Source organism: Hyperoodon ampullatus, assembly GCF_949752795.1.
Source record: "Hyperoodon ampullatus genome assembly, chromosome: 14".
NCBI lineage: Eukaryota > Metazoa > Chordata > Mammalia > Artiodactyla > Ziphiidae > Hyperoodon > Hyperoodon ampullatus.
In genome coordinates this window covers 475783-485870 of record NC_136927.1, presented here as the reverse complement: position 1 = coordinate 485870, position 10088 = coordinate 475783, and positions in this window count along the sequence as shown.

Here is a 10088-nt window from a genome sequence, read left to right as displayed (position 1 = left end):
CAAAGGAGGTCTCCCCGCCCACCCCCGCCCTTCTGAGTCGCCAAGCCAGGGTCTGGTCGTCCTGTTTGCATGAGGCCGTTTACGGGTCTTGTCTGCGATCCGGAGCCCTACGTGTGCAGGGGAAGCTGTGTGCAGCTGGGTCCCGGTGTGGCAGCTGAGAGGGGTGGTATCTTCACGTCCCACACACCACGCACGTGTCCCCTGAGTGGAGGGGTCACAGTCGTGACATCGACTGGCCATCTCTGTCCTGTTCAGGCTGACGCAGGAGCGCCTTGTCGCAGCCACAAATCGTGCACAGGACTTGGGGGGGCTTCCTCCGTTCTCACTGCCCCCTTCCTTGCCACCCTATTTCCCCCTCCCCCTCTCCTTCCTTCTCTCCTGCTGCCCTCCCTGTCCCCTCTCTCCCCGTCCCCTCCTCCCCTCCCCCCATGTCTTGGCCTCCCCTCTCCTCCCCAGGCCTCCTGGCCTCAGGGAAGCCGCCTTCCACTCCCCCAGTTGCTTCCCCTGGGGTGCGCCCAGTGGGCCAGGCCTGCGTGTGGAAGCCTCTTTTACAGGAAAGTCCTTTGCCCCAGACCTCACTTGGTCCCGGAGGGCAGGGGTGGGGACATCCCAGCTGCCCCAGCCAGAGGACACCTGCCCCCAGGAAGACTCGTTGAGTCACCCCGGCCCAGACCAGCCCCGTCCCTCCCCCAGAGGCCAGCCCACCAGGCTAAGGGCACTGCCGCCAGGCAGCCCTTCCCTCCCATGCCAGGCTGGTGGGAACACGGCCAGGCTGATGGCAAGGCCGCCAGAGAAGAGGTCACTATGTTCTCGGGGGTCTTTACGTCACTTCTGCATTTTCTTTCCACAACAGCCCTGGAACCGAAGTAGCATCGTCCTGTTTTCCCCGATGGGGAAACTGAGGCTTGGAGCTGTGATATGATTTGCCCCGTCACAGGGTCAGCAAGAGTCTGAAGCCAGGCTCAGCTGGCCCTTAGATGGCCGTCCCGGGCTGGCAGTTTGGATGAGGGGAGGGCTTCCTGGAGGAGGAGGGCCACCTGACAATGCTGTCAGTTCAGCGGGAACTCGAGGCCCAGGTAGGGTGGGGACCTGCCAGCTCCCAGCCCAGAGCCATGGCTTCTGATTCCCACACGTCTCTTTTCAAATAGAAGCGACTGAGTTTCTTAGACAGAATATTAATCATCGCAGGCATGGATGTTGGATTAAAAAGATGCCAGACCAGCAGCCCCGCCCCCCACCAACCTCATGGACCATGCTGCATCTCTGCTAACGCTTACAAAATCAGGGCACCAGGAATCCCACTACTGGGCATATACCCTGAGAAGACCATAATTCAAAAGGAGTCATGTACCACAATGTTCATTGCAGCTCTATTTACAATAGCCAGGACATGGAAGCAACCTAAGTGTCCATCGACAGATGAATGGATAAAGAAGATGTGGCACATACATACAATGGAATATTACTCACCCATAAAAAGAAATGAAATTGAGTTATTTTTAGTGAGGTGAATGGACCTAGAGACTGTCGTACAGAGTGAAGTAAGTCAGAAAGAGAAAAGCAACTACGGTATGCTAACACATATATATGGAATCTAAAAAAACAAAAAAAGTTCTGAAGGACCTAGGGACAGGACAGGAATAAAGACACAGACCTACTAGAGAATGGACTTGAGGATATGGGGAGGGGGAAGGGTAAGCTGGGACGAAGCGAGAGAGTGTAATGGACATATATACACTACCAAATGTAAAATACGTAGCTAGTGGGAAGCAGCCGCATAGCACAGGGAGATCAGCTCGGTGCTTTGTGGCCGCCTAGAGGGGTGGGATAGGGAGGGTGGGAGGGAGACGCAAGAGGGAGGAGATATGGGGATATATATATATATATATGTATATATATAGCTGATTCACTTTGTTATAAAGCAGAAACTAACACACCATTGTGAAGCAATTATACTCCAATAAAGGTGCTAAAAAGAAGAAAGAAAGAAAGAAAATCAGGGCGCCCAAAACCTGGCAGGAGAAAACAGGGGTGAGACTGCAGGACACATCACCAGAGCTTCCACGTGGCAGGAAACCGTCCTCACAGCCGCCACCTGAAGGAAGGATGCCGTTTCTAAGCAGAGGGGAAGGGTTAAGAAAACACAGTCTGTTCACACCTGGGGTTTTAGGTTGTTTCCAACTTTTGCTTTTTCAAGTTGCGCTGCCCTGAGCCCTTTAGTCTGTGGCCGTTCTGTATGTGGGTCATTTTCTTAGGCTAGGTGCCCAGACGTGGGATTATGGGGTCAGGGACCATGGCCACTTTCACGGCTCCTGATCCAAGTGGCCGCCAGCTCTGACCGCGGCCAGCACCCGCTGGGAAAGCAGCTCCCACGGCTCCTCCCCTCCCTCTCGGTGTCCTCCCCGCCCTGGGAAACAGCGGACCCTGGGCTGCGTTTTCATTGTTGGCCGGCAGTAGAGTGTCTCCATGAGTTTGTCCCCATGTGTCACTTTTGTGCATCTTCCCTAGTCTTCTGACGAGGGAACATGAGCAAAGACCCCGGCAGATGATGTGTTTTAAAGATTTGGCTGATACACTTATTCTGTGCAGATGAAAATACACAGGGACAGTGGAAAGATGATTATAACACACAACTGAGGATTCCCTTTGTTCAGGTTTTTATTAATTAATTAATTTATTTATTTATTTATTTATTTATTTTGTGGTACGCAGGCCTCTCACTGTTGCGGCCTCTCCCGTTGCGGAGCACAAGCTCCGGACGCGCAGGCTCAGCGGCCATGGCTCACGGGCCCAGCCGCTCCGCGGCATGTGGGATCTTCCCGGACCGGGGCACGAACCCGCGTCCCCTGCATCAGCAGGCGGTCTCTCAACCACTGCGCCACCAGGGAAGCCCTGTTCAGGTTTTTTAATTTTTTACCTGTTTTCAACTTCTATACTGTCAAATCCAACAGTCCTTTTTGAACTTTAAAAATGTGACACATAGCAAATGTGATTTGTTCTATGTCTTCTAGAGCTCTGACAGTTCTCTGCCTTCTAGAAGTCTGATCAACTATGGGAAAACTAGAAAATATGAATTAGCATTTTTTTCATAACTTTCATTTTGAAAAATTTCAATCTTACAGAAAAGTGGTAACAATAGTACAGTGAGTGGCTGGGTACCCTTCACCTGCTTTAAGCACCCACTTGCTCTCCCCACCTGGGCTCTGCCATCCATCCACCCGTCATCTCTCTGTCATCTACCACCCGTCTCCCCACTACGTATCTATGTATCTTCCATGTATGTATGTATATACATATGCCTGTATCTCTCTATCCATCTATCCATTATCCATCCATCCATCTATCCATCCATCCATCTATCTATCATCTGTCACTTCCACTCCCCACTCCTTGAACAATGTGAAAACAAGCTTCAACATCCTGACGCTTTGCCCCAGGTACCACGGGTCTCCCAAGGACAAGGAGGTCCTCCTGCATTACTGTGACACCATCACCACACCTAGTAGTTTGACTTGGATACGGTAACGTAATATTTCTCTGCTGGACCCAGTTATGTCCTGAGAGCTGCTTGCTGGTCTGGACGGAGGAGCCAGTCCAGGACCGGGCGCCGAGCTGACCGTCCTGCCTTTTCAACCCCCGTCAGCCCCAACAACTCGCTCCCCGTGTTCTCTTCATGACAATGATATTTCTGAAGCATCAGGAGCAGGTGTCTGCTGGACCCTCTCTGAACCTGGGTGTGTCTCCCCCTCCTCAAGGCAATGGTGCTGGTGAGAACTCTGCAGGGGAGGGCGTGGACCTCCACCAAGACACACGTGGTTGAGTTTGTTCCAAAGCGTTTGTTTAACCACTTAATTTCTCAATCCATTGAGATGTATTTAGTGGCGAGGGGAAGTGAGGGTTTAGTCAGGTAGTTTCTCTAAACTGCCCCAGTGGCATTTGATAAATAACCCTTTCAATTCCTCTAGAACTGCCTTTTCTGGGCTCTGTACGTTCCGGCCCTTTGGTCCTGAGAGCCACGCTGTTCTGATTATTCCAGCTCTGTAGTATTGAACCTTCCTTCTCACACTCACAGCCCCTGCTCTTCTTCATTCTAGAAGCTTCTGTGCTCACCCCTCAGCCCCGCCTCTACAGGCCACTTTGATTCCCTGCTCCCTGTGAGCCGAGGTCACCTCTGTGTGGATTCCACCAGCCCTGGTCTGACTTGTGCCTTCTGCTCCAGGGAGGTGCTGGCTTCCCCGACGTAGGAAGCCTTTACCATCCAGTGAGCCCGTCTCTCTGGAGGACACCATCTCACCACCTTTCCTCCAGGAGGCCTGGAAAGCCAGTGAGGTGTGTCCCCCGCCTTGCCGTGAGCCCCAGGCTCCGACCTCTGCCTGCGGTGGGTGGGGGGGGGTGAGCCTTGTCAAATCTGAAGGCCAAAGGGGACTGTAGCCCCCTCCACCCCATCCACAGTCAGGACAGAGGGACAGGGCCTGCAGGCAGCCCCCAGGGAAGGAGATGTGGGTTAGCTATGGGTTCAAGCCAGGTGATCAGCCAGACGTGAACCCTTGGAATTGGCCATGAGTCCTGAAGACCCTGGGAGTTGGTGGTGGTGGAGGGAGCGGTTAGCTGCCTTGGCCTGGCAGGCTGGCAGGTGGCCGGTGGTCAGTAGAGTTCCTGTTTATGTCCCTACATGTTGTGTCCCCGCCCACAGCCTTCCAGTGGCCTCTGTCCCCCTAGAACAAATCCACATCCCTAACTAAGGCCTGTGTGACCTGCCCACGGCCCACCTGTCTGTCCCAGCTCATGCCCTCCTACCACCCCCTCTTATTGGTCCTCAACAAAGCAAGCCGGTTCCTGCCTCAGGGCCTTTGCACGGATGCTGTGACCTCTGCCTAGAATGCTCCATCCCGATCTTCTCATCACTGGCTCCTTTTCTTTTCTTTTTTAAAAAATGAAATAGCTCTTTTTATTTATTTATTTTTTTTAATTAAATAAAGCCCATTGTAGTGTGCGGGCTTCTCATTGCAGTGGCTTCTCTTGTTGCAGAGCATGGGCTCTAGGTGCGTGGGCTTCAGTAGTTGCGGTGTGTGGCCTCAGTAGTTGTGGCATGCAAGCTCTAGGGTGCGTGGGCTTCAGTAGTTGTGGCGCATGGGCTTAGTAGTTGTGGCTCGTGGGCTTAGCTGCTCCGGGGCATGTGGGATCTTCCCGGACCAGGGCTTGAACCCATGTCCCCTGCATTGGCAGGCGGATTCTTAACCACTGCGCCACCAGGGAAGCCCCGCACTGGCTCCTTTTCAAACAGGCCTTCCTGACAACCCCAGATTCCTGACTTGGAAGAGCGTACACTTACTTGTCACTTGTTTATTGCTCCCTGAAGAGACTGTGTGTTCCATGAGGGCATCGTGTTAGCGCTGCATCCCCGTGCCGCGCCCAGTGCCTGGCACAGAATATCTGTTGCGTGAACGAGTGAATATTTCCTCAAGTGGCCCTGTGAGTTGGCTGTTACCCAGAGGAGGCAGCTGAGGCTCCGAGATGCTAAAGAGTTTGCTCAAGGTCATATGGCAGATGAGGCAACGGGGGGTGGGCAGAGCAGACCCCCAGCTCTGCTGGTCTCCAGGTCCTTCAGGGTTTTCAGGGCAGGACATGCCCCCGCCCCACCCCCTACACTCACACTCACATGCTTAGCTCTACCAAGTAGATATGAGCTCCGGGTGTCTAGACCAGCCTTGTCCAGTAGAAACGTCATTAAAGCCACATAAGGAATTTAAAATTTTCTAGTAAACTCATTAAACAAAGGAAAAACAAACGGGTGAAATTAATTGCAATCATACAGTTTACTGAACTCAATATGTCAAAATCTTATCATTTCAACAGGTAATTAAGGTAAAAATTATTAACGAGAAATTTTACACTCTTCACTTTCATACCAAGTCCTGGAGGCTGTGTGTGTTTTACACGAACAACAGCACATCACAGCTCAGACCGGCCATGTTTCAAATGCCCAATGGCCTTGTGTGGCTAGTGGCTCCTGTCCTGGACAGTCCAGATCTGGCCTCGGTTCCTGAAGCCCCCCCAGTGCCCCTTCCCGTAGGTCTTTATTCACAAAATAGCCACAAAACGATCGCGGGCTCATATGCTATTTAAAACTTCATTGCTGTTTGTGTATTTAAAAAGGAAAATAAAAATATTTAATAGAGAGTTAAAATCAACATTGAGAATGCCCTCCTGGGCTGCTGGCTGGCTCGTCTCCCTTTCTGGGGAGGCTGGACTGGAAAGGCCTGATCCCGAGCCGGGGCCTGGGGCGGCCTGAGACGACGACTTAATCAACACCCGCCGGACACTTTTGAGTTTCAAGGAGAGGTGCCCACTCAGCTGAGGCTGCTCCTGGATTAATTGCCCTGAACCAAGAAATCCTTGCCCAGAGATAAAGGGGAATGTGCTGTTTCGTCATTACAAATTGTTCTGAAATCTGCTCTGGCACCGGGCAGAGGCCTGGGTCTGAACGCCCAGCTGGCCCCCCCCCCCCGCACCACCCAGATGAAGGCAGCTGGGCGGCTGTGCCGTTGTCTCAGGGCACCAGGCCCTGCACGAGTGCGCAAGGCTTCTGCCTTCCTGGGCAGGAGGCTCAATGGCAGGGGGCAGCCGTGCATGGTAAGGTTATCGGCCCCCACTTTTGAGATGAGAGAACAGACTCAAGGCAGTGCAGGGACAAACCACCCCAAGGCCAAGGTCAAAGGGCAGAGGGCAGCTAGAGCACCTTGGGACTGGGGATCAGGTGGACGTGGACTCCATTCCTGATGCCTTTACTGCCAGGTGGCCACATCATCCTTCACGCCTGTCTGAGAAGTGCAGGACAAGCCGGCCTGAGGGTCCCCTCTGGAGCACTGGGAGAGCTCGTCCAGAGCAGCCAGCTCGCCCAGGCGCGACCGCCTCAGACAGCGTTCTGCGGCTGTGGGCAAATGCTTGACTTCCTGGTATCTGTCACATGGGAGGTGGGGGAGCTCTCCACCCCCAGGGGTCACTCAGGGACCGAGGTGCCCAGTAGATATTAGTCATGACTCCCACTGTGAAAAAAACGATGAGAGCAATAATGGAGCACCGACTGGTGCCAGGTCCCAGGCAGGCAGTGCACAGGGCAGAGCGGGAGTGGGGTGAGGGGGACTGTAGGGTGAAATGCTGGCTGCGCACCACCAAGTGCTGGGCTGGCTGACAGGTCCTTAATGAAGCCCCCCCGCCCACCACCTCTGAGGAACGGCCAAGGCCCTTCCCTCTCCTCCCAGGGTGCGGGGGCCATGGGCGGTGCCCGAGGGAACCCAGCGAGGGGCAGACGGCCAGACACTCACCCCAGCTGCGCCGGGAGCCCCGCTCTGCGCCTATTCGAGCACCTGACTCACCTTAATTACAGGTCCGCGGTACGTCGGGGCGCGCCGGGGGACGCCCGAGATAGTCCGGAAGCACCGGCTCCGGGGGCGACCGGACATCCCGGGCAGCCAGGTGCGCCTTCACCGCCCACCATCACCTTCCCCCCCACCAACCCGCGGAGCTCCCCGCAGCGCCCCCTTCTTCCGCCAGGGGCCCTCTGGCTGGCCTGGGGGAGCCCTCAGCCTGCCCGGGTCACGTGTCCCGGGTCTGGGGTCCGAACTGTGTGTGTGTGGCGGGGCGGGGGGGTGCACGCGGGGCGGGGGACTGGTCGGGGGTCCGAGCCGGCCTCCCGCCCTGGGCGGGGATGCCCCGCGGAGCCTGGAGCGCCGCGCCCACGCGCTCAGCACAGCCGCCCACGCCTCCTCCGACTCCAATGTATATTTAGCCTCTTTATCAAATGTTTGCAGTGAACCGTGTGAACCGCCTAATAGCGGCTGGAAGTGAAACTCGATTCCCGGACAGAAAGGAGCATGTGACCGCGCCTGAGCTGCAAGGATCGCCGACGGGGCAGGTGCTGGAGCCCCCACGCGCCCGGCCTCCGGAGTGAGGTCCCCTCTCCCGCCGAGCATCCGAAACCGCCTTCCCACTTAGCCCCCTTCTCCAGAGATGAGGACGCCAGAGTCTGAAACGGGGAGGGGTGTCGGGGAGAGGTGCCAGGGCCGGGGAGTCCACGCGTGCGTGGGTTCTCATCCAAGTTGGTGACCTCTTGGTCAAGACAGTCCAAGGTCTAGGAAACAGCTTCTAGGGATCTGTTTCTGCCAGTTTCTTCCGAGGATCCGGGGGGAGGGTGGGGCGGGCTGGGTTGGGGGTCCCTGTCCCACCCCAGGGCAGGCCTTGGTGCGCCAACGCGCGTCGTGCCCCGAGTCTCCCCCCAAAGCGGCTGTCGCGCGGCTGCACAAGTTTGTGCCACCCTCGCGCAGCCGCTGTTGTCGTGGTCGCTATGACGACGCGCCGCGGTTTTATTTTTAATACCGGCCAGCGATTAGAAGGATGCCTGCGCCGCGCCCCCGCAGGTCTCCAGTCCCGGTGGTGGATGCACCCAGGCCTGCCCCTCTCCCCGCCTAGCTTTGGCTGGAGCTCCCGTAGAAGGCGCCCCCCCTTTCCGCGTTCCCAGATCTCCTCTCCTCCGCCCCAAACTCGAACTGAGAGGCCCTGAATTGCCAGGCCGGGATGCGGCACAGAGGGAATCACCCATCGAGGTTTGCTCAAAGGTGGCGGGACACCCAGGAACCAGCGAGCCTCTGTACAGAGGTGAGAGCCGGAAGGACCCCTGCCCCCACCTCCCCTGCAATACAAGGTGACCTTTCCTCTTTCATTCCCACACCCACTATCAAACCGAGTCCTTTCACCCCAGAGAAGTGTCCTCGGGTCCCCTCTGCCTGCGAGGAATCCGAGGCTCAACCAGACGTGATACAGTCAGCAGTCAGGATGAGTGAGCCACGGAGGGCTCTGCTCGGGGTGCAGCCTGAGTCCTGGCAGTGTGCTTTTGGCGGCCTTCCAGAAACCGTCCAGTGGTCTCCCTCCGAAGCAATGGAGGTCCACCTGGGTGGACAAGGGCTGGGTCTAACGTGCTTTTAAACGGTTCCACGGTTTCCCTAGTGCTGCCTCGGTCATCCTTCATCCTGACCCCTGAAAGCGCGCTTGAGGGGGGAGGTCGCAGGTGGGGCTACGGTAGACGAGGCAGGTGCGTTGGGGGGCTGCAGGTGTGTGGAGGCCAGTGGAAGAGCGCTGGTAGCCCCGGCCCACTGGGAATCGAAGGAGGGGCCCACCCCTCCCCCCAGGAATTTGGGGGAAGGCGAACGCCCCCCAAGCGCCCACTGGACTCCGCCTTTGAAATGCCAGAGCCGGCCGAGCCGAGGATGAAAGGCCGCCTGCGGGGCTGCGCCTTTACTACCTTTGGCGGGAGGGCGGCCGCCGCGGGCAAGGGCCTAATCCACAGGATGGGGGCGTGGGGCTGGAGAGCTAGGGCAGGCGGAATTCTCCTTCGGCAGTCTCCTCGCCTCTAACGGCCTCGCCGTCTAGGTTCGGGGTCGCTTGGCCCGTCACCCCTCTCGCCCTGATACCGGGGCTCGCCCGCCCCCTCGAGGCACCCGCCGCCGGGGTGGGATCCCGCCAGGTCTAGGCAGGCGGAATGTACCCAGCCCGGCGCATCGCCCTTTGGTGGCGGGGGAGCCGTCCGGCCCAGTTCAGGCCTCGGCCTCCCTCGCGTCTCTCCCCCGCATCGCTCTGTGCGGCGCCGCGGCCGGAGGTGGCGCTCTGTGCGCCCAGCGGATCCCGGCGCGGGAGGCTCAGACTCCCGGGTGCCTCATGAGAGGCTCTTTTCTTTTCCTTGCCTTCCAACCCCTCGAGTTCCCGGCTCAGGCCGCCGTCCGGCTTTCCACGAGGCATCGGGGACTTGGAGGATGAGGGGTCCCAGGGTGGGGACGAGGCACGCTGCAGCCCCCTCCTCCGACCTGGGCGCTCTCCCCTCGTGGACTGTGGGTGGAGGTTCCTCAGTCAGACGCCCCAGTCATCGGATTCTGGGCGGGGGCGCGTGGCAGCCGCCAGGTGAGTGCCCCAGACGCGCCCCTAAACCCGCCCCACCTCTCACCAGAGACTCACTCCCCCTCCTTTTATGGAGAGGGGGAGGCAGGGGCCCATGATCCAAGCCGTGGAAAGAGGCCGGAGCGCCGGGGCGGGGGGCG